Source organism: Danio rerio, chromosome 14 (assembly GCF_052040795.2).
Source record: "Danio rerio strain M-AB ecotype USA chromosome 14, GRCz13ab, whole genome shotgun sequence".
NCBI classification, from domain to species: Eukaryota; Metazoa; Chordata; class Actinopteri; order Cypriniformes; family Danionidae; genus Danio; species Danio rerio.
The window spans coordinates 32,981,635-33,008,154 of NC_141034.1; the positions used below are offsets into that span (position 1 = coordinate 32,981,635).

At 32.9% G+C, this 26,520-nt stretch overlaps 1 protein-coding gene and 1 long non-coding RNA gene across 2 annotated transcripts in view; one reads left to right on the forward strand and one right to left on the reverse strand.

Annotated features, from left to right (window-relative positions):
• The window catches only part of tenm2a (teneurin transmembrane protein 2a), a 1,216,147-nt gene that overhangs the window by 275,350 nt on the left and 914,277 nt on the right, over positions 1-26,520 (forward strand). The gene's annotated exons all lie outside the window — the stretch shown is intronic.
• Positions 4,167-7,498, reverse strand: LOC147840834 (uncharacterized). The gene is made up of 4 exons (XR_015507577.2): positions 7,406-7,498; positions 6,890-7,123; positions 5,177-6,371; positions 4,167-4,940 (listed from the first exon to the last, which is right to left on the reverse strand). It is a non-coding gene; the product is annotated as an uncharacterized LOC147840834 (long non-coding RNA).

Consider the following 26,520-nt stretch of genomic DNA (forward strand, 5'->3'; position numbering starts at 1 on the left):
ATTTAAATACAGTGTAAATTCACTATTGTTGATCCTGGACCATCATCATTTAAATACAGTGTAAATTCACTAATGTTGATCCTGGACCATCATCATTTAAATACAGTGTAAATTCAATACTGTTGATCCTGGACCATCATCATTTAAATACAGTGTAAATTCACTAATGTTGATCCTGGACCATCATCATTTAAATCCAGTGTAAATTCACTAATGTTGATCCAGGACCATCAACATTTAAATCCAGTGTAAATTCTCTTTTGTTGATCCTGGATCGTCATCATTTAAATACAGTGTAAATTCACTAATGTTGATCCTGGACCATCATTATTTTTAATACAGTGTATTTTTACTAATGTTAATCCTCGACCATCATAAACATTTAAATACAGTGTAAATTCACTAATGTTGATCCTGGACCATCATCATTTAAATACAGTGTAAATTCACTATTGTTGATCCTGGACCATCATCATTTAAATCCAGTGTAAATTCACTAATGTTGATCCTGGAACATCATCATATAAATACAGTGTAAATTCACTATAGTTGATCCTGGACCATCATCATTTAAATACAGTGTATATTCACTATTTTTGATCCAGGACCATCATCATTTAAATACAGTGTAAATTCACTATTGTTGATCCTGTTGATACACTTGTATTCAATGCAACCTGGATTTGATTCTGCCTTCTAAGTAATTTGGAAACTCCTCCTTGATCTCTGCTTCACAATCTGTCCTGACCATAGTCTCAACTGTCCAGTCAACTAAAGTAAAAAACCAATCAAAACTTCAGTAAAATTACAGTGCGAATTTTGTATTTTTGATCCTCGAACATCATCATTTATATACAGTGTAAATTCACTAATGTTGATCCTGGAACATCATCATTTAAATACAGTGTAAATTCACTAATGTTGATCCTGGACCATCATCATTTAAATCCAGTGTAAATTCACTATTGTTGATCCTGGACCATCATAATTTAAATACAGTGTAAATTCACTAATGTTGATCCTGGACCATCATTATTTTTAATACAGTGTATTTTTACTAATGTTAATCCTCGACCATCATAAACATTTAAATACAGTGTAAATTCACTATTGTTGATCCTGGACGATCATCATTTAAATACAGTGTAAATTCACTATTGTTTATCCTGGACCATCATCATTTAAATCCAGTGTAAATTCACTAATGTTGATCCTGGAACATCATCATATAAATACAGTGTAAATTCACTATAGTTGATCCTGGACCTTCATCATTTAAATACAGTGTATATTCACTATTTTTGATCCAGGACCATCATCATTTAAATACAGTGTAAATTCACTATTGTTGATCCTGGACCATCAGAAACATTTAAATACAGTGTAAATTAACTAATGTTGATCCTGGACCATCATCATTGAAATACAGTGTAAATTCACTATTGTTGATCCAGGACCATCATTATTTAAATAAAGTGTAAATTCACTATTGTTGATCCTGGACCATCATCATTTAAATACAGTGTAAATTCACTAATGTTGATCCTGGACCATCATCATTTAAGTACAGTGTAAATTCACTACTGTTGATCCTGGACCATCATCATTTAAATACAGTGTAAATTCACTAATGTTGATCCTGGACCATCATCATTTAAATCCAGTGTAAATTCACTAATGTTTATCCAGGACCATCATCATTTAAATACAGTGTAAATTTACTATTGTTGATCCTGGACCATCATAAACATTTAAATACAGTGTAAATTCACTAATGTTGATCCTGGACCATCATCTTTTAAATACAGTGTAAATTCACTATTGTTGATCCTGGACCATCATTATTTAAACAAAGTGTAAATTCACTATTGTTGATCCTGGACCATCATCATTTTAATCCAGTGCAAATTCACTATTGTTGATCTGGGACCATCATCATTTAAATACAGTGTATATTCACTAATGTTGATCCTGGGCCATCATCATTTAAATACAGTGTAAATTCACTATTGTTGATCCTGGACCATCATCATTTAAATAAAGTATAAATTCACTAATGTTGATCCTGGACCACCTAAACTGTTAATTACAGTGTAAACTTGCTAAAGTTGATTCTACACCATCACTATCATTTATGTACAGTGTTATCAGTCAGTCCCAATGGCGTAGTGGTTAGTGCGCCAATGCTTGACACACTTGTATTCAATGTAACCTGGATTTGATTCTGCCTTCTAAGTGATTTGGAAACTCCTCCTTGATCTCTGCTTCACAATCTGTCCTGACCATAGTCTCAACTGTCCAGTCAACTAAAGTAAAAAACCAATCAAAACTTCAATAAAATTACAGTGCGAATTTTGTATTTTTGATCCTCGAACATCATCATTTATATACAGTGTAAATTCACTAATGTTGATCCTGGACCATCATCATTTAAATACCGTGTATATTCACTATTGTTGATCCTGAACCATCATAAACATTTAAATACAGTGTAAATTCACTAATGTTGATCCTGGACCATCATCATTTAAATAAAGTGTAAATTCACTAATGTTGATCCTGGACCATCATCATTTAAATACAGTGTAAGTTCACTATTGTTGATCTGGGACCATCATAAACATTTAAATACAGTGTATATTCACTATTATTTGATCCAGGACCATCATCATTTAAATCCAGTGTAAATTCACTATTGTTGATCCTGGACCATCAGAAACATTTAAATACAGTGTAAATTAACTAATGTTGATCCTGGACCATCATCATTTAAATACAGTGTAAATTCACTATTGTTGATCCATGACCATCATTATTTAAATAAAGTGTAAATTCACTAATGTTGATCCTGGACCATGATCATTTAAATACAGTGTAAATTCACTATTGTTGATCCTGGACCATCATCATTTAAATACAGTGTAAATTCACTAATGTTGATCCTGGACCATCATCATTTAAATACAGTGTAAATTCAATACTGTTGATCCTGGACCATCATCATTTAAATACAGTGTAAATTCACTAATGTTGATCCTGGACCATCATCATTTAAATACAGTGTAAATTCACTAATGTTGATCCAGGACCATCAACATTTAAATCCAGTGTAAATTCTCTTTTGTTGATCCTGGATCGTCATCATTTAAATACAGTGTAAATTCACTAATGTTGATCCTGGACCATCATTATTTTTAATACAGTGTATTTTTACTAATGTTAATCCTCGACCATCATAAACATTTAAATACAGTGTAAATTCAGTATTGTTGATCCTGGACGATCATCATTTAAATACAGTGTAAATTCACTATTGTTTATCCTGGACCATCATCATTTAAATCCAGTGTAAATTCACTAATGTTGATCCTGGAACATCATCATATAAATACAGTGTAAATTCACTATAGTTGATCCTGGACCATCATCATTTAAATACAGTGTATATTCACTATTTTTGATCCAGGACCATCATCATTTAAATACAGTGTAAATTCACTATTGTTGATCCTGGACCATCAGAAACATTTAAATACAGTGTAAATTAACTAATGTTGATCCTGGACCATCATCATTGAAATACAGTGTAAATTCACTATTGTTGATCCAGGACCATCATTATTTAAATAAAGTGTAAATTCACTAATGTTGATCCTGGACCATGATCATTTAAATACAGTGTAAATTCACTATTGTTGATCCTGGATCATCATCATTTAAATACAGTGTAAATTCACTAATGTTGATCATGGACCATCATCATTTAAGTACAGTGTAAATTCACTACTGTTGATCCTGGACCATCATCATTTAAATACAGTGTAAATTCACTAATGTTGATCCTGGACCATCATCATTTAAATCCAGTGTAAATTCACTAATGTTTATCCAGGACCATCATAATTTAAATACAGTGTAAATTTACTATTGTTGATCCTGGACCATCATAAACATTTAAATACAGTGTAAATTCACTAATGTTGATCCTGGACCATCATCATTTAAATACAGTGTAAATTCACTATTGTTGATCCTGGACCATCATTATTTAAACAAAGTGTAAATTCACTATTGTTGATCCTGGACCATCATCATTTAAATCCAGTGTAAATTCACTATTGTTGATCTGGGACCATCATAAACATTTAAATACAGTGTATATTCACCATTGTTGATCCTGGACCATCATCATTTAAATACAGTGTATATTCACTAATGTTGATCCTGGGCCATCATCATTTATATACAGTGTAAATTCACTATTGTTGATCCTGGACCATCATCATTTAAATACAGTGTATATTCACTATTGTTGATCCTGGACCATCATCATTTAAATAAAGTATAAATTCACTAATGTTGATTCTGGACCACCTAAACTGTTAATTACAGTGTAAACTTGCTAAAGTTGATTCTACACCATCACTATCATTTATGTACAGTGTTATCAGTCAGTCCCAATGGAGTAGTGGTTAGTGCGCCAATGCTTGGCACACTTGTATACATGGCAACCTGAGTTCGAATCTGCCTTCTAAATGATTTGGAAACTCCACCTTGATCTCTGCTCCACAATCTGTCTTGACCATAGTCTCAACCTTCCAGTCAACTAAAGTAAAAAAACAATCAAAACTTCAATAAAAATACAGAGAAAATTTTATATTTTTGATCCTGGACCATCATCATTTATATACAGTGTAAATTCACTAATGTTGATCCTGGACCATCATCATTTAAATACAGTGTAAATTCACTAATGTTGATCCTGGACCATCATCATTTAAATACAGTGTAAATTCACTATTGTTGATCCTGGACCATCATCATTTAAATACAGTGTAAATTCCCTAATGTTGATCCTGGACCACCTAAACTATTAATTACAGTGTAAACTTGCTATTATTTATCCTGAACCATCATCATTTAAATACAGTGTAAATTCACTAATTTTGATCCTGGACCATCATCGTTTAAATACAGTGTAAATTCACTATAGTTGATACTGGACCATCATCATTTAAATAAAGTGTAAATTCACTAATGTTGATCCTGGACCATCATCATTTAAATACAGTGTAAATTCACTATTGTTGATCCTGGACCATCATTATTTAAACAAAGTGTAAATTCACTATTGTTGATCCTGGACCATCATCATTTTAATCCAGTGTAAATTCACTATTGTTGATCTGGGACCATCATAAACATTTAAATACAGTGTATATTCACTATTGTTGATCCGGGACCATCATAAACATTTAAAAACAGTGTATATTTACTATTGTTGATCCTGGACCATCATCATTTAAATACAGTGTAAATTCACTAATGTTGATCCTGGACCATCATCATTTAAATACAGTGTAAATTCACTAATGTTGATCCTGGACCGTCATCATTTAAATACAGTGTAAATTCACTATTGTTGATCCTGGACCATCATCATTTAAATACAGTGTATATTCACCATTGTTGATCCTGGACCGTCATAAACATTTAAATACAGTGTAAATTCACTATTGTTGATCCTGGACCATCATCATTTAAATACAGTGTAAATTCACTATTGTTGATCCTGGACCATCATCATTTAAATACAGTGTAAAATCACTAATGTTGATCCTGGACCATCATCGTTTAAATACAGTGTAAATTCACTAATGTTGATCCTGAACCATCATAAACATTTAAATACAGCATAAATTCACTATTGTCGATCCTGGACCATCATCATTTAAATCCAGTGTATATTCACTATTGTTGATCCTGGACCATCATCATTTAAATACAGTGTAAATTCACTAATGTTGATCCTGAACCATCATCATTTAAATACAGTGTAAATTCACTATTGTTGATCCTGGACCATTATCATTTAAATAAAGTGTAAATTTACTAATGTTGATCCTGGACCACCTAAACTGTTAATTACAGTGTAAACTTGCTAAAGTTGATTCTAGACCATCACTATCATTTATGTACAGTGTTATCAGTCAGTCCCAATGGCGTAGTGGTTAGTGCGTCAATGCTTGGCACACTTGTATTCATGGCAACCTGGGTTCGAATCTGCCTTCTAAATGATTTGGAAACTCTTTCTTGATCTCTGCTCCACAATCTGTCCTGACCATAGTCTCAACTTTCCAGTCAACTAAAGAAAAAAAACAATAAAAATACATTGTACTTTTTCTACTTTTGATCTTCGACCATCATCATTTAAATACAGTGTAAATTCGCAAATGTTGATCCTGGACCATCATCATTTAAATACAGTTTAAATTCACTATTTTTGATCCAGGACCATCATCCTTTAAATCCAGTGTAAATTCACTATTGTTGATCCTGGACCATCATCATTTAAATACAGTGTAAATTCACTAATGTTGATCCTGGACCATCATCATTAAAATACAGTGTAAATTCACTATTGTTGATCCTGGACCATCATCATTTAAATACAGTGTAAATTCACTAATGTTAATCCTGGACCATCATCATTTAAATAAAGTGTAAATTCACTATTGTTGATCCTGGACCATCATCATTTAAATAAAGTGTAAATTCACTAATGTTGATCCTGGACCATCATCATTTAATTACAGTTTAAATTCACTATTTTTGATCCAGGACCATCATCATTTAAATACAGTGTAAATTCACTATTGTTGATCCTGGATCATCTTCATTTAAATAAAGTGTAAATTCACTAATGTTGATCCTGGACCATCATCATTAAAATACAGTGTAAATTCACTATTGTTGATCCTGGACCATCATCATTTAAATACAGTGTAAATTCACTAATGTTAATCCTGGACCATCATCATTTAAAAACAGTGTAAATTCACTAATGTTGATCCTGGACCAACATAATTTAAATCCAGTGTATATTCACTATTGTTGATCCTGGACCATCATCATTTAAATACAGTGTAAATTCACTATTGTTGATCCTGGACCATCATCATTTAAATAAAGTGTAAATTCACTAATGTTGATCCTGGACCATCATCATTTAAATACAGTGTATATTCACTATTGTTGATCCTGGACCACCATCATTTAAATACAGTGTAAATTCACTATAGTTGATCCTGGACCATCATCATTTAAATAAAGTGTAAATTCACTAATGTTGATCCTGGACCATCATCATTTAAATACAGTGTATATTCACTAATGTTGATCCTGGGCCATCATCATTTAAATACAGTGTAAATTCACTATTGTTGATCCTGGACCATCATCATTTAAATAAAGTATAAATTCACTAATGTTGATCCTGGACCACCTAAACTGTTAATTACAGTGTAAACTTGCTAAAGTTGATTCTAAACCATCACTATCATTTATGTACAGTGTTAACTGTCAGTCCCAATGGCGTAGTGGTTAGTGCGCCAATGCTTGGCACACTTGTATTCAATGTAACCTGGATTTGATTCTGCCTTTTAAGTGATTTGGAAACTCCTCCTTGATCTCTGCTTCACAATCTGTCCTGACCATAGTCTCAACTGTCCAGTTAACTAAAGTAAAAAAACAATCAAAACTTCAATAAAATTACAGTGTGAATTTTGTATTTTTGATCCTCGAACATTATCATTTATATACAGTGTAAATTCACTAATGTTGATCCTGGACCATCATCATTTAAATAAAGTGTAAATTCACTAATGTTGATCCTGGACCATCATCATTTAAATCCAGTGTAAATTCACTATTGTTGATCCTGGACCATCATCATTTAAATACAGTGTAAATTCACTATTGTTGATCCTGGACCATCATCATTTAAATACATTGTAAATTCACTAATGTTGATCCTGGACTATCATCATTTAAATCCAGTGTAAATTCACTAATGTTGATCCTGGACTGTCATCATTTAAATACACTGTAAATTCACTAATGTTGATCCTGGACCATCATCATTTAAATCCAGTGTAAATTCACTTTTGTTGATCCTGGATCGTCATCATTTAAATACAGTGTAAATTCACTAATGTTGATCCTGGACCATCATTATTTTTAATACAGTGTATTTTTACTAATGTTAATCCTCGACCATCATAAACATTTAAATACAGTGTAAATTCACTATTGTTGATCCTGGACGATCATCATTTAAATCCAGTGTAAATTCACTATTGTTTATCCTGGACCATCATCATTTAAATCCAGTAAAAATTCACTAATGTTGATCCTGGAACATCATCATATAAATACAGTGTAAATTCACTATTGTTGATCCTGGACCATCATCATTTAAATACAGTGTAAATTCACTATTGTTGATCCTGGACCATCATCATTTAATTACAGTTTAAATTCACTATTTTTGATCCAGGACCATCGTCATTTAAATACAGTGTAAATTCACTATTGTTGATCCTGGATCATCTTCATTTAAATAAAGTGTAAATTCACTAATGTTGATCCTGGACCATCATCATTAAAATACAGTGTAAATTCACTATTGTTGATCCTGGACCATCATCATTTAAATACAGTGTAAATTCACTAATGTTAATCCTGGACCATCATCATTTAAAAACAGTGTAAATTCACTAATGTTGTTCCTGGACCAACATAATTTAAATCCAGTGTATATTCACTATTGTTGATCCTGGACCATCATCATTTAAATACAGTGTAAATTCACTAATGTTGATCCTGGACCGTCATCATTTAAATACAGTGTAAATTCACTAATTTCACTATTGTTGATCCTGGACCATCATCATTTAAATACAGTGTAAATTCACTAATGTTGATCCTGGACCGTCATCATTTAAATACAGTGTAAATTCACTAATGTTGATCCTGGACCATCATCATTTAAATACAGTGTAAATTCACTATTGTTGATCCTGGACCATCATCATTTAAATAAAGTGTAAATTCACTAATGTTGATCCTGGACCATCATCATTAAAATACAGTGTAAATTCACTATTGTTGATCCTGGACCATCATCATTTAAATAAAGTATAAATTCACTAATGTTGATCCTGGACCACCTAAACTGTTAATTACAGTGTAAACTTGCTAAAGTTGATTCTACACCATCACTATCATTTATGTACAGTGTTATCAGTCAGTCCCAATGGCGTAGTGGTTAGTGCGCCAATGCTTGGCTCACTTGTATACATGGCAACCTGAGTTCGAATCTGCCTTCTAAATGATTTGGAAACTCCACCTTGATCTCTGCTCCACAATCTGTCCTGACCATAGTCTCAACCTTCCAGTCAACTAAAGTAAAAAACCAATCAAAACTTCAATAAAAATACAGAGTAAATTTTCTATTTTTGATCCTGGACCATCATCATTTATATACAGTGTAAATTCACTAATGTTGATCCTGGACCATCATCATTTAAATACAATGTAAATTCACTAATGTTGATCCTGGACCATCATCATTTAAATACAGTGTAAATTCACTAATGTTGATCCTGGACCATCATCATTTAAATACAATGTAAATTCACTATTGTTGATCCTGGACCATCATCATTTAAATAAAGTGTAAATTCACTAATGTTGATCCTGGACCACCTAAACTGTTAATTACAGTGTAAACTTTCTAAAGTTGATTCTAGACCATCACTATCATTTATGTACAGTGTTATCAGTCAGTCCCAATGGCGTAGTGGTTAGTGCGCCAATGCATGGCACACTTGTATGCATGGCAACCTGGGTTCGATTCTGCCTTCTAAATGATTTGGAAACTCCTCCTTGATATCTACTTCACAATATGTCCTGACCATAGTCTCAACTTTTCAGTCAACTTAAGTAAAAAACCAATCAAAACTTCATTAAAAATACAGTGTAAGATTTCTATTTTTGATCCTGGACCATCATCATGTATATACAGTGTAAATTCACTATTGTTGATCCTTGACCATCATCATTTAAATACAGTGTAAATTCACTAATGTTGATCCTGGACCATCATCATTTAAATACAGTGTAAATTCACTATTGTTGATCCTGGACCATCATCATTTAAATACAGTGTAAATTCCCTAATGTTGATCCTGGACCACATAAACTATTAATTACAGTGTAAACTTGCTATTATTTATCCTGAACCATCATCATTTAAATACAGTGTAAATTCACTAATTTTGATCCTGGACCATCATCATTTAAATACAGTGTAAATTCACTATAGTTGATACTGGACCATCATCATTTAAATAAAGTGTAAATTCACTAATGTTGACCCTGGACCATCATCATTAAAATACAGTGTAAATTCACTATTGTTGATTCTGGACCATCATCATTTAAATACAGTGTAAATTCACTATTGTTGATCCTGGACCATCATCATTTAAATACAGTGTAAATTCACTATTGTTGATCCTGGACCATCATCATTTAAATACAGTGTATATTCACCATTGTTGATCCTGGACCGTCATAAACATTTAAATACAGTGTAAATTCACTATTGTTGATCCTGGACCATCATCATTTAAATACAGTGTAAAATCACTAATGTTGATCCAGGACCATCATCATTTAAATACAGTGTAAATTAACTATTGTTGATCCGGGACCATCATAAACATTTAAATACAGTGTATATTCACTATTGTTGATCCGGGACCATCATAAACATTTAAAAACAGTGTATATTTACTATTGTTGATCCTGGACCATCATTATTTAAATACAGTGTAAATTCACTAATGTTGATCCTGGACCATCATCATTTAAATACAGTGTAAATTCACTAATGTTGATCCTGGACCGTCATCATTTAAATACAGTGTAAATTCACTAATTTCACTATTGTTGATCCTGGACCATCATCATTTAAATACAGTGTAAATTCACTATTGTTGATCCTGGACCATCATCATTTAAATACAGTGTATATTCACCATTGTTGATCCTGGACCGTCATAAACATTTAAATACAGTGTAAATTCACTATTGTTGATCCTGGACCATCATCATTTAAATACAGTGTAAATTCACTATTGTTGATCCTGGACCATAATCATTTAAATACAGTGTAAAATCACTAATGTTGATCCTGGACCATCATCGTTTAAATACAGTGTAAATTCACTATTGTTGATCCTGGACCATCATCATTTAAATACAGTGTAAATTCACTATTGTTGATCCTGGACCATCATCATTTAAATACAGTGTAAATTCACTATTGTTGATCCTGGACCATCATCATTTAAATACAGTGTAAATTCACTAATGTTGATCCTGAACCATCATCATTTAAATACAGTGTAAATTCACTATTGTTGATCCTGGACCATCATCATTTAAATACAGTGTAAATTCACTATTGTTGATCCTGGACCATTATCATTTAAATAAAGTGTAAATTCACTAATGTTGATCCTGGACCACCTAAACTGTTAATTACAGTGTAAACTTACTAAAGTTGATTCTAGACCATCAAGATCATTTATGTACAGTATTATCAGTCAGTCCCAATGGCGTAGTGGTTAGTGCGCCAATGCTTGGCACACTTGTGTTCAATGCAACCTGGGTACGATTCTGCCTTCTAAATGATTTGGAAACTCCTCCTTGATCTCTGCTTCACAATCTGTCCTGACCATAGTCTCAACTTTCCAGTCAACTAAAGTAAAAAACCAATCAAAACTTCAATAAAATTACAGTGTGAATTTTCTATTTTTGATCCTCGACTCTCATCATTTATATACAGTGTAAATTCACTAATGTTGATCCTGGACCATCATCATTTAAATCCAGTGTGAATTCACTATTGTTGATCCTGGACCATCATCATTTAAATACAGTGTAAATTCACTATTCTTGATCCGGGACCATTATAAACATTTAAATACAGTGTATATTCACTAATGTTGATCCTGGACCATCATCATTTAAATACAGTGTAAATTCACTAATGTTAATCCTGGACCATCATCATTTAAAAACAGTGTAAATTCACTAATGTTGTTCCTGGACCAACATAATTTAAATCCAGTGTATATTCACTATTGTTGATCCTGGACCATCATCATTTAAATACAGTGTAAATTCACTAATGTTGATCCTGGACCGTCATCATTTAAATACAGTGTAAATTCACTAATTTCACTATTGTTGATCCTGGACCATCATCATTTAAATACAGTGTAAATTCACTAATGTTGATCCTGGACCGTCATCATTTAAATACAGTGTAAATTCACTAATGTTGATCCTGGACCATCATCATTTAAATACAGTGTAAATTCACTATTGTTGATCCTGGACCATCATCATTTAAATAAAGTGTAAATTCACTAATGTTGATCCTGGACCATCATCATTAAAATACAGTGTAAATTCACTATTGTTGATCCTGGACCATCATCATTTAAATAAAGTATAAATTCACTAATGTTGATCCTGGACCACCTAAACTGTTAATTACAGTGTAAACTTGCTAAAGTTGATTCTACACCATCACTATCATTTATGTACAGTGTTATCAGTCAGTCCCAATGGCGTAGTGGTTAGTGCGCCAATGCTTGGCTCACTTGTATACATGGCAACCTGAGTTCGAATCTGCCTTCTAAATGATTTGGAAACTCCACCTTGATCTCTGCTCCACAATCTGTCCTGACCATAGTCTCAACCTTCCAGTCAACTAAAGTAAAAAACCAATCAAAACTTCAATAAAAATACAGAGTAAATTTTCTATTTTTGATCCTGGACCATCATCATTTATATACAGTGTAAATTCACTAATGTTGATCCTGGACCATCATCATTTAAATACAATGTAAATTCACTAATGTTGATCCTGGACCATCATCATTTAAATACAGTGTAAATTCACTAATGTTGATCCTGGACCATCATCATTTAAATACAATGTAAATTCACTATTGTTGATCCTGGACCATCATCATTTAAATAAAGTGTAAATTCACTAATGTTGATCCTGGACCACCTAAACTGTTAATTACAGTGTAAACTTTCTAAAGTTGATTCTAGACCATCACTATCATTTATGTACAGTGTTATCAGTCAGTCCCAATGGCGTAGTGGTTAGTGCGCCAATGCATGGCACACTTGTATGCATGGCAACCTGGGTTCGATTCTGCCTTCTAAATGATTTGGAAACTCCTCCTTGATATCTACTTCACAATATGTCCTGACCATAGTCTCAACTTTTCAGTCAACTTAAGTAAAAAACCAATCAAAACTTCATTAAAAATACAGTGTAAGATTTCTATTTTTGATCCTGGACCATCATCATGTATATACAGTGTAAATTCACTATTGTTGATCCTTGACCATCATCATTTAAATACAGTGTAAATTCACTAATGTTGATCCTGGACCATCATCATTTAAATACAGTGTAAATTCACTATTGTTGATCCTGGACCATCATCATTTAAATACAGTGTAAATTCCCTAATGTTGATCCTGGACCACATAAACTATTAATTACAGTGTAAACTTGCTATTATTTATCCTGAACCATCATCATTTAAATACAGTGTAAATTCACTAATTTTGATCCTGGACCATCATCATTTAAATACAGTGTAAATTCACTATAGTTGATACTGGACCATCATCATTTAAATAAAGTGTAAATTCACTAATGTTGACCCTGGACCATCATCATTAAAATACAGTGTAAATTCACTATTGTTGATTCTGGACCATCATCATTTAAATACAGTGTAAATTCACTATTGTTGATCCTGGACCATCATCATTTAAATACAGTGTAAATTCACTATTGTTGATCCTGGACCATCATCATTTAAATACAGTGTATATTCACCATTGTTGATCCTGGACCGTCATAAACATTTAAATACAGTGTAAATTCACTATTGTTGATCCTGGACCATCATCATTTAAATACAGTGTAAAATCACTAATGTTGATCCAGGACCATCATCATTTAAATACAGTGTAAATTAACTATTGTTGATCCGGGACCATCATAAACATTTAAATACAGTGTATATTCACTATTGTTGATCCGGGACCATCATAAACATTTAAAAACAGTGTATATTTACTATTGTTGATCCTGGACCATCATTATTTAAATACAGTGTAAATTCACTAATGTTGATCCTGGACCATCATCATTTAAATACAGTGTAAATTCACTAATGTTGATCCTGGACCGTCATCATTTAAATACAGTGTAAATTCACTAATTTCACTATTGTTGATCCTGGACCATCATCATTTAAATACAGTGTAAATTCACTATTGTTGATCCTGGACCATCATCATTTAAATACAGTGTATATTCACCATTGTTGATCCTGGACCGTCATAAACATTTAAATACAGTGTAAATTCACTATTGTTGATCCTGGACCATCATCATTTAAATACAGTGTAAATTCACTATTGTTGATCCTGGACCATCATCATTTAAATACAGTGTAAAATCACTAATGTTGATCCTGGACCATCATCGTTTAAATACAGTGTAAATTCACTATTGTTGATCCTGGACCATCATCATTTAAATACAGTGTAAATTCACTATTGTTGATCCTGGACCATCATCATTTAAATACAGTGTAAATTCACTATTGTTGATCCTGGACCATCATCATTTAAATACAGTGTAAATTCACTAATGTTGATCCTGAACCATCATCATTTAAATACAGTGTAAATTCACTATTGTTGATCCTGGACCATCATCATTTAAATACAGTGTAAATTCACTATTGTTGATCCTGGACCATTATCATTTAAATAAAGTGTAAATTCACTAATGTTGATCCTGGACCACCTAAACTGTTAATTACAGTGTAAACTTACTAAAGTTGATTCTAGACCATCAAGATCATTTATGTACAGTATTATCAGTCAGTCCCAATGGCGTAGTGGTTAGTGCGCCAATGCTTGGCACACTTGTGTTCAATGCAACCTGGGTACGATTCTGCCTTCTAAATGATTTGGAAACTCCTCCTTGATCTCTGCTTCACAATCTGTCCTGACCATAGTCTCAACTTTCCAGTCAACTAAAGTAAAAAACCAATCAAAACTTCAATAAAATTACAGTGTGAATTTTCTATTTTTGATCCTCGACTCTCATCATTTATATACAGTGTAAATTCACTAATGTTGATCCTGGACCATCATCATTTAAATCCAGTGTGAATTCACTATTGTTGATCCTGGACCATCATCATTTAAATACAGTGTAAATTCACTATTCTTGATCCGGGACCATTATAAACATTTAAATACAGTGTATATTCACTAATGTTGATCCTGGACCATCATCATTTAAATACAGTGTAAATTCACTATTGTTGATCCTGGACCATCATCATTCAAATAAAGTGTAAATTTACTAATGTTGATCCTGGACCACCTAAACTGTTAATTACAGTGTAAACTTGCTAAAGTTGATTCTAGACCATCACTATCATTTATGAACAGTGTTATCAGTCAGTCCCAATGGCGTAGTGGTTAGTGCGCCAATGCTTGGCACACTTGTATTCAATGCAACCTGGATTCAATTCTGCCTTCTAAATGATTTGGAAACTCCTCCTTGATCTCTGCTTCACAATCTGTCCTGACCATAGTCTCAACTTTCCAGTCAACTAAAGTAAAAAACCAATCAAAACTTCAATAAAAAACAGTGCGAATTTTCTATTTTTGATCCTCGAACATCATCATTTATATACAGTGTAAATTCACTAATGTTAATCCTGGACCATCATCATTTAAATACAATGTAAATTCACTAATGTTGATCCTGGACCATCATCATTTAAATACAGTGTAAATTCACTTTTGTTGATCCTGGATCATCATCATTTAAATACAGTGTAAACTCACTAATGTTGATCCTGGACCATCATTATATTTAATACAGTGTATTTTTACTAATGTTGATCCTCGACCATCATAAACATTTAAATACAGTGTAAATTCACTATTGTTGATCCTGGACGATCATCATTTAAATACAGAGTAAATTCACTATTGTTGATCCTGGACCATCATCATTTAAATACAGTGTAAATTCACTATTGTTGATCCTGGACCATCATCATTTAAATACAGTGTAAATTCACTAATGTTGATCCTGGACCATCATCATTTAAATCCAGTGTAAATTCACTATTGTTGATGCTTGACCATCATCATTTAAATACAGTTTAAATTCACTATTGTTGATCCTGGACCATCATCATTTAAATACAGTGTATATTCACTATTGTTGATCCTGGACCATCATCATTTAAATACAGTGTAAATTCACTATTGTTGATCCTGGACCATCATCATTTAAATACAGTGAATATTCACTATTGTTGATCCTGGACCATCATAAACATTTAAATACAGTGTAAATTCACTATTGTTGATCCTGGACCATCATCATTTAAATACAGTGTAAATTCACTATTGTTGATCCTGGACCATCATCATTTAAATACAGTGTAAATTCACTATTGTTCATCCGGGACCATCATAAACATTTAAATACAGTGTATATTCACTATTGTTGATCCTGGACCATCATCATTTAAATACAGTGTAAATTCAGTATTGTTGATCCTGGACCATCATCATTTAAATAAAGTGTAAATTTACTAATGTTGATCCTGGACCACCTAAACTGTTAATTACAGTGTAAACTTGCTAAAGTTGATTCTAGACCATCACAATCATTTATGTACATTGTTATCAGTCAGTCCCAATGGCGTAGTGGTTAGTGCGCCAATGCTTGGCACACTTGTATTCAATGCAACCTGGATTCAATTCTGCTTTCTAAATGATTTGGAAACTCCTCCTTGATCTCTGCTTCACAATCTGTCCTGACCATAGTCTCATCATTCCAGTCAACTAAAGTAAAAACCAATCAAAACTTCAATAAAATTACAGTGTGACTTTTCTATTTTTGATCCTTGACCATCATCATTTATATACAGTGTAAATTCACTATTGTTGATCCTGGACCATCATCATTTAAATACAGTGTAAATTCACTATTGTTGATCCTGGACCGTCATCATTTAAATACAGTGTAAATTCACTAATGTTGATCCTGGACCATCATCATTTAAATCCTGTGTAAATTCACTATTGTTGATCCAGGACCATCATAAACATTTAAATACAGTGTATATTTACTATTGTTGATCCTGGAATATCATAAACATTTACATATAGTGTAAATTCACTAATATTGATCCTGGACCATCATCATTTAAATGAAGTGTAAATTCACTAATGTTGATCCTGGACCATCATCATTTAAATCCTGTGTAAATTCACTATTGTTGATCCTGGACCTTCATCATTTAAATACAGTGTAAATTCACTATTGTTGATCCGGGACCATCATAAACATTTAAATACAGTGTATATTTACTATTGTTGATCCTGGACCATCATCATTTAAATACAGTGTAAATTCACTAATGTTGATCCTGGACCATCATCATTTAAATACAGTGTAAATTCACTATTGTTGATCCTAGACCATCATCATTTAAATACAGTGTATATTCACTATTGTTGATCCTGGACCGTCATAAACATTTAAATACAGTGTAAATTCACTATTGTTGATCCTGGACCATCATCATTTAAATACAGTGTAAATTCACTATTGTTGATCCGGGACCATCATCATTTACATCCAGTGTAAATTCACTTAATGTTGATCCTGGACCATCATCATTTAAATACAGTGTAAATTCACTATTGTTGATCCGGGACCATCATCATTTACATCCAGTGTAAATTCACTTAATGTTGATCCTGGACTATCATCATTTAAATGCAGTGTAAATTCACTATTGTTGATCCGGGACCATCATCATTTACATCCAGTGTAAATTCACTTAATGTTGATCCTGGACTATCATCATTTAAATGCAGTGTAAATTCACTATTGTTGATCTTGGACCAATATAAACATTTAAATACAGTGTAAATTCACTAATGTTGATCCTGGACCATCATCATTTAAATACAGTTTAAATTCACTATTTTTGATCCTGGACCATCATCATTTAAATACAGTGTAAATTCACTATTGTTGATCCTGGACCATCATCATTTTAGTCCAGTGTAAATTCGCTTGTGTTGATCCAGGACCATCATCATTTAAATGCAGTGTAAGTTCACTATTGTTGATCTTGGACCAATATAAACATTTAAATACAGTGTAAATTCACTAATGTTGATCCTGGACCAACATCATTTAAATACAGTTTAAATTCACTATTGTTGATCCTGGACCATCATCATTTAAATACAGTGTAAATTCGCCAAAGTTGATCCTGAACCATCATAAACATTTAAATACAGTGTAAATTCACTAATGTTGATCCAGGACCATCATCATTTTAATCCAGTCTAAATTCGCTTGTGTTGATCCAGGACCATCATCATTTAAATACAGTTTAAATTCACTATTGTTGATCTTGGACCACCTTAAACAGGTAATCACAGTGTAAACTCGCTAAAGTTGATATTAGACCATCACTATCATTTTTGTACAGTATAAATAGTCAGTGGCGTAGTGGTTAGTGCATCAACACTTGGCACTGTTGTATTCACGGCAACCTGAGTTTGAATCCATTCTCTAAGTCCTTTGGTGACCCTTCCACTATCTCAGCTCCACAAGCTTTCATGTACTTACTCCCTACTCTGCTGTCAACTAAAGTCAAAATCCTCTCAAAAATATAATGAAAAAATACAGTGTAAATCCAATAATGTTTATCCTGGACCACTGACCTTTCAATACAGTGTAAATTCACTGTTGTTGATCCTGGACTGTCATCATTTAAATACAGTGTAAATTCACTATTGTTGATCCTGGAGTGCCTTAAACAGTTACTTAAAGTGTAAACACTCTGAAGTTTATTCTGGACCATCACTTTCATTTATATACAGTGTAAATAGTCTGTTCCTGTGGCGTAGAGATTAGTGCGTCAACACTTGGTACTCTTGTATTCATGAAAACCTGAGTTGAAAACCCTCTATTAAGTTCTTTATCGATCATTCCACTAATTAATAAAGGGACTAAGGTGACGAGAAAATGAATGATTCATATTATATTATATTATATTAATTATATTATATATTATATTATATTATATTATATTATATTATATTATATTATATTATATTATATTATATTATATTATACACATAACTGCAAGTCTGATGAATTCAGACTCTCAATAAAATAAAAATAAATACAAAATAAATAGGATTTAGTATAGTTCATTTAATATTAATAATTGGCATTAACAACTAATGAAAAAATATTTAAATTTTCATTTTAAGATACAATTAACAGATGCACAGTTTTTTAAATGAATAGTTAATATAGATAATTTGCTCAAGCTTTATTAAATAATTAATCAATTATTATTATTTTTTAAAAAAGCTTATATTTTTGTTTTTTTAAACCTAAAACCAAGGTTTTTTTTAATCTTTAAACCTATGAGCGATAATGAAAACTGCCCCAACACAAAACTATATTTAAAGCTAAAAAAACATCACAGAATCATGGAAGTTTGAACTGAATGAAAGCTGATATTTACATTTTTTTACGTAATGCAGTTGCGTTCTTCATCAGTGCGTATTCATTCCTGTGTGGTGGCTGTGATGCCAGTACAGTATCTATTGTCAATCTTCAGCATCTCTGGCATTTGTGATTGTTCCGTTTACAAAATATGTGGTATGAAATTATTGCTATGATATTTGTGTACAAGTCTGAAATAGAGACTGGCTGATCGGCACATCTCTACACAGTACAGTACAGCTCGGCCAAAAGAGGAGGGATTACCAGCTAGACAGGGCGACCCAGAAGGGATACTGCCATTCACCAAACCCCAATTTACCATAATTCAACACTTCAGTGCATTCACTAATTAAAAAAAATTAAACCAAAATGCTATAATAAAGATATCGCACCGAGGCCTTTCAGACGCCTAATCCATGATTAAGAAAATTAAGGTGTGTTTAATTTGATTAAGCGGGAACATAAACACTTCCCATCTGTTAGTCTCTCTCTGGAGATTTGGTGGTTCATGAGGGAGAGGGATGTGCCTGGAGGATAATGTCTGCAGGGATTGTGCTGATTATAATGGCTCCCAGGGAAAAGAAAAAAGGAAGCTATTAAGAACAACTCGGAAATAAGTTATTACATCTGCTCAATATAGAAACATGTGTTTTTACAGGCTCTTAGAAAGAGCAGGTGTATACCTGGAACTAAAGGTGATGTGATGATTCACTGTTTATTGCATTCGGATGAAGTTCTAAAGAAAGAAAGGTACTGCAGCAATTATTTCATTTTATTTATTTATTTATTTTGTATTTTTAATTGTATTTTTTATTGATTTTATTATTATTTCTAAAATAAACTTATCTAACAATAGAAGAAAACAAAAGTGTTATTCATTATGTCAAGTTAGTAGTCACTTTATCATGGGCATCATTCATTGTTATAATAATTAATGTAACAATTATTAATAATAATCACATAATTTACTTTACTGATATTGCTGAGGTCTTTATCTTATGTGATTGTAAATGTAATGTAAATATGTTTTTATGTCACACAAAAAGTTATTCTGGATAATGACCTGTTTTGTTTTGTTTTGCATTTTTTTGTTTTGTTTTGTATTTTGTTTTGTAGGAAAACGTAGAAAAAAGTGTGTTTTGTGATTAATGCAATCTTTTTAAACTTGTGTTAAAGGGCATATATTATAACAATCATCTTTTGCGAGCTGTTTAGACAGAACTGTGTGTCCACAGTCATATTGTGGTGACAGAAATACAGTAAGTTTCCTTTTTTCATTAAGAATCCAAATCCCTCCCATTTTGAGACTGACTGCAACGTGATGTAGAAGTGTGGTTTCCGCACTCACCGAATTGATTGACAGCCCCATATTAACATGTCTTCTTAGTAACACGTATAATCATATCAACCGGACAGGACATGCGCAAAGCAACTGGGATTGAAAGATTTGTTCATGTAACGACATTGTGTGTGACTCATTGTTGCAGAAAGGCTTGAATTAAATCCTCAACAAATACATCAAATGATCACTGAGAAAATTCTTACTGGAGTATTACTCAAAATGTTACGTGAAATCTGCTTCCTTCATGTCTTTCACTGTGCTTTTTATCTGACACAGCCAAGGTTGAGATTGAGGTACACTCTGACAGGCACAGAACTAGCATTAAAGGCACAGGCAACAAAAACATCTAAAGTGTGTTCAAAGCAGGAAATCCCATATTCTGAAAGGTCTAATAAATAATCTAATGAGTGTTTTGAGCTAAAACTTTACAGACACTTTCTAGAGACACACAAGACTTATCTTAAATCTTGAAAAAGGGGTAAAATAGTTTCCCTTTAAACATTGACTGAGCACTGTATGCAATCTAATCATAGTTTGGATGTTCCATTCTAGAAATGACCTTTGCTGGTTTATTACAGAAAAACCAATATTGTTCTAAAAGTATACCACGATCCAACAATAAGGTAATAAAAAGCTTTATTCATTATGTAATGCCATTATACCATGGGCATAATTCATACTCAGTTTAGGCAGAATAAAAAGACATCATTTATATATAAAAAAAGAAAAACCGTTATTTTATTTTATGAGAAAATGTAGAAAAAAAGTGTGTTTTGTTATGAATGCATAACAAAATTTGATGAAAACCGTACAAACGATTAATAAAGATACACATTTATTTTGGCTATTTTATTGTTTTGAGCACTGTATAAAATCTATAGATTTACTGGCCTGATAAAATCTATCACATCTAGGAAAAAAGTGTGTTTTTGTGAATAATGTACAAAATGAATAAAGAAATACAGTTATTAATGAATAATGAATTATCATGAATGAATAATTATTTGTGAATAATGCCCAAAATGAATGAATAAATTAATAAAGTTATTGATGTTATTAATATATATTAATTAAGTTATATTTTATTTTATCAGAATGTAAAAAAAAATCAGCCAGTGCATCTAATATGTTGTACATCATTACTGTTCATTTAGGAAAATTAGATAATGATCATTCTAATAGGAAAAGTTGCAAACCATCACTCAGTTGTAATCAATTGCCCAATTGTTTTCAAAAGTCTTGTTTGCATAATTCATTCATGCCTGTCCTACGTAAAGTAGGCTGTTTCTATTTGTACTTATTTGCATAACAGCCATCAGGTTTGAGTGCAATTATTTCAGCATAGCGGGTCGAGTAAATGACTCTGGTTTAGGGTTTGTTGGTGAGATGACAAATGACAGACAGTAAACCGCAAACTCCAATGCAGTTGTTTGCCAATCTGCACCCACCATGACCATTTCATTTACAAAAGTGTTGTGCTTTTAAGAGCTCTGCATTTGCTGCTTGTGCGTTACTTCTCCAGAGTTCATTATTGGGAGCTGTGGTTTTTCTTCTTTATCTTAATAACATAACCATATGAGATTGATTTTTATCAAAGACAGGCCCATCAATTATTCTTTGTCATCCCTTTAGATGAAAGGCTCTTTTTCATAGCAGTCAGTTTGTGGTTTCAGTGGGGAGCATGCTGCACTTTGTTGTAGCTTGTTTCTTTATGCATGTGAACCTGCTGAGCTTTGAAGGTTCAGTCTGGTTCGTTATAGTATCTTGTTTCCAGACCTTTGACAAAGCTGTTTGACCTAAATAACAGTGCTGTGATCAGCACTGAAAATGCTGGAAATGTGGTTGATAAGGTCTATAGTTTTCTACATACAGAAGACTTTGTAGGACTTTTTTTTCATGTCCTCTCACTGAAGTTTTAAAGACCGTTTATCTCCATATTTTTAAGTATATCTGAGTGAAACAGTTTCTCAAACAAGGACAGGATAGTACTTGATTATAACATAACAAATGCCGACCTTTTAGAGGTAACTTTAAAGTAATTTCAACACCATTGCAGTTTTTGGAACGATTCGTTCTTTGGTTTTAAATGTGTTAACTTAATCATTTTTACAAATTTAAGTTGCTTGAACATAAAGCAATTTTTAAGCTGTCCCCAAAAATGATTAAGAGTTGTGTTGTTTCAACTCATTTTAAATAAGTAGTTTTTGGATGAAGATTACGAGACACAAAACAGAAAAGTGACAACGAAAAGCAATAAACAAAAAATCAAGAATTAAAAAAATACCATTCTGAGCGAAGAAAAACAAGAAATTGCACTAACACTAAAGACACAAACAAAAGAAAAAAAATATTAAAGGGAAATACAACAAAAACAAAACAAGTAAACATAGCAAACTAATCAAAATGTAAGACAAAAACAACATTACAAGATACAAAATAAAAAATTGTAAAAACGCAATAAACAAAAAGCGAACAAAATTCATGAAGATATTAGGAAAACACAAAGCGCTTTTACAATAAAGATTGTGACAAAGCAGCTTAACATAGTTCTAGTGAAATGAAACTGTGTCAGTCCAGTTTTCAGAGTTGAAGTTCAGTTTAGTTCAGTTCAGTGTGATTTTATTTCCATTGCTGAAAGTTCAAACACTGAAGAGCAAATCCATAAATGCCCAGCTTCAAAAGTCCTAAACCAAGCAAGTCAATGGGGACAGTGGCAAGTAACAAATGTCACCAAATGATAAAAGTGAAAGGAAAAAAAAAGCTTGAAAGAAACCAGGCTCAGTTGGTCATGACCATTTCTCCTCTGGCCAAGCTTCTTGTGCAGAGCTGCAGCCAGTGCCTAGAATTGTAAAAAATACAATTCTAAGCAAAACAAACAAACAAACAAACAAACAAACAAACAAACAAACAAACAAACAAACAAACAAACAAACAAACAGGAAAATGCCCTAACAAACAAAATAAAACTAGCACAAGAACAACACACAAAAGACACAAACAAAATAAAGAAAAAACATTAAAAAGCAAAAAATAAAACACAAACAAGATTATGAGACACACAAAGCAGAAAAAAGACAATGAAAAGCAGTAAAAAAATAAAAAAAGTTGGCATTTTAAGCAAATAAAATCAAGAAAATGTAAGATTACAAGACACACAAAACAGAAAAACGACAGTAAAAAGCAACAAACAAAAAAAACAAGTCATGAACATATCAAGAAAAAATACACAAAATACCATTCTTAGCAAACAAAAATAAGAAAACACACGAACAAACAAAAATAAAACCTGCACAAAAACAATACACAAAAGACATGAACACAAGAAAAAAGTCCTGATTACTTGCTCCTGATTGGCCTACAGTATTTTAAAAGCCATGACATAATGTCCTTGGTAGACATCTTGCTTTGGTCACTTGCTTTGTGTTCTTTGAAGTGTTTGCATGTTGGATAATGCTGAGTTTTGTATGTGTTAAAGTTTGTGACTACTGAGATTTGTGAGTACTGTTTGCTTTGTGTTTGCTTTGTTTGTGGTACTTTGTTCTAGTGAAATGAAGCTTTCTGAACCAGTGAAACGCTCGACTTAATTGTATCGAAAAAATGTTCTTTACTCAAAGCTTTCTAAATCAGAGCTCAATGCGAACCTCTTCTGGTTAAGGTGTGGGGAATCACTGTATTGCAATAATGTCAAATGTCCAAAACTGACCAACTCATTCGTGTAGTAATACAACAACAGTAAAATAAACAAATTACTCAATTACTGTAGTTTTTACAAATAATGTATGCTTCATTACACCACCAATGACTGTAATAAAATCCAAGGGATTCAAAAGTATTTACCTTTATCGTATTTCAACTAGTCCTTCACCAACTCACTAGTTCCAAGCGGGGATCAAACCAGCGATTCCTGCATGGGAGGCGAATGTTCTAGGAGGGGGCTATGTGAGTGATTCTTCCAGGTTGCACTCGCCAGCTAGCCTCCGTTAGACAGTATATTACGATATGCAGTGGTTTTCTTCAAAGATAGTTGTAAAAAAATACACCAATACACTTTAGTATCTTTCAAAACCTATTTACTAGAAATTACTATTATATTTTAGTTTAATAACTGGTGTGTGGGACCAGTGCAGTACTTTGAAACAGTAGAAATGTATGTAATCGACGCCTAATCTCTCGCTATACACTTTACTAACCCATGAGGGTGTTTAAACCTTTCAATCGAAATTCGAAGCAGTCATTTGGGTATAGGCAAAAATGAAGCTTCGGACGTCACTGATCAAGTGATAATGGCAAAACGAATCAAGCTTCGGTACACTGTTTCACTACGAGATGTATTGTTTTTTGATACATGCTTCGAAGCCTCGGCACACAATGTCACATCACTACTTTGTTCTACTGGCTTGGTTAACCTTTTTTTACCTGTTGAAATTGGTTTTCGGATTGTCCCTTAAATGTGGTTGTTTGTTCTGTAAATCGTTTGTAAATAGTGTATATAATATTGGGATAGTAAGGAGTTTGACGGCTTTTTATTTGTAAAATCTTTTGACCTCTGTGTTACGTAGGTAGGCTAGTTAGTTATATTTTCTTTTCTTTCATTTTTGATCAGGTAAGGAAGAGGTTTAAAATAAAGGAAATTTGGACTTGTCAGCTCTCAAATTCAAACCCCAATAAAATTTTGATTTCATATTGTCTGTCTTGTCTTTCATGTTGTGCACATCCCTAGACAGTGTGTAATACATACAATACAGACACACAGAAAAAGTTAAATCAAGTTTTCCCTGACCGTTTTCCATAAATGGTGTGTAAAGTCAGCCAATCAGATTAATGGTTCCCGGTGATGTCCAGAGGTCAGGAGTTGTGGACAGTGACCTTGCGCCATTTGAAGCATCAAGACCAGATCGTTTGAAAAGAGTTTTAGAGGTTTTTTGATGGACAGAAATGTGTTTTCCACATGACAGCTGTACCCTGTCTATTTGTCCCAACCTTTCCTCTCTGGTCTCTGATATGTGGCACTAATAACACCCTCCGTCCGGGGTCACCTTCACCGTTTCCCCCTGAGCGACTCCACAAAACAACACTCTCGGTTTGGACATGAGGACGTAAAACAGCACCAATGGAAGTGTCAGAGCAAATAGTCTGAAGTAAAGTCTTCATGCAAAGCGATTAGCATTGTTTTTTTCTTGCCGTTCATTCCATTTCCTGCGTGTTTCAGAATAACCGAATGGTAGATGGAAAGTAATCAGGGTGCAATTTGAGCAGCGAGGGGTTCAGGAGGAGCCTGGGATGGCAGTTTTTGTCTGAAGGGTGTGTGTGGTAATGGTGGTTAACTGGTTGTAAGGTGATTTGCTCAGAGTGGCTGATTTGCAGGCCGTCATCTCAGCTGTCAGAGAGATGTTTAGTGGTGTCAGAGCTGATGTGAGCGGGTGATGCCCGTCTCCCTGCAGACCAGTGTCTGTCACTGCTATAGAGAGAATCCTGTCAGCTCTTCAGTTCTGTCCCGGTGTGATAAACGCAGCCCAGCAGCTCAGCCATTTACTCCTCTAAATGAATGCAGGCTTATTTATTTACTGTATGCTTGAGATAATGTCATATTTGTTAAAGGAGTAATATTAATGCACGATAAATCAATCACTTTGACAAACAA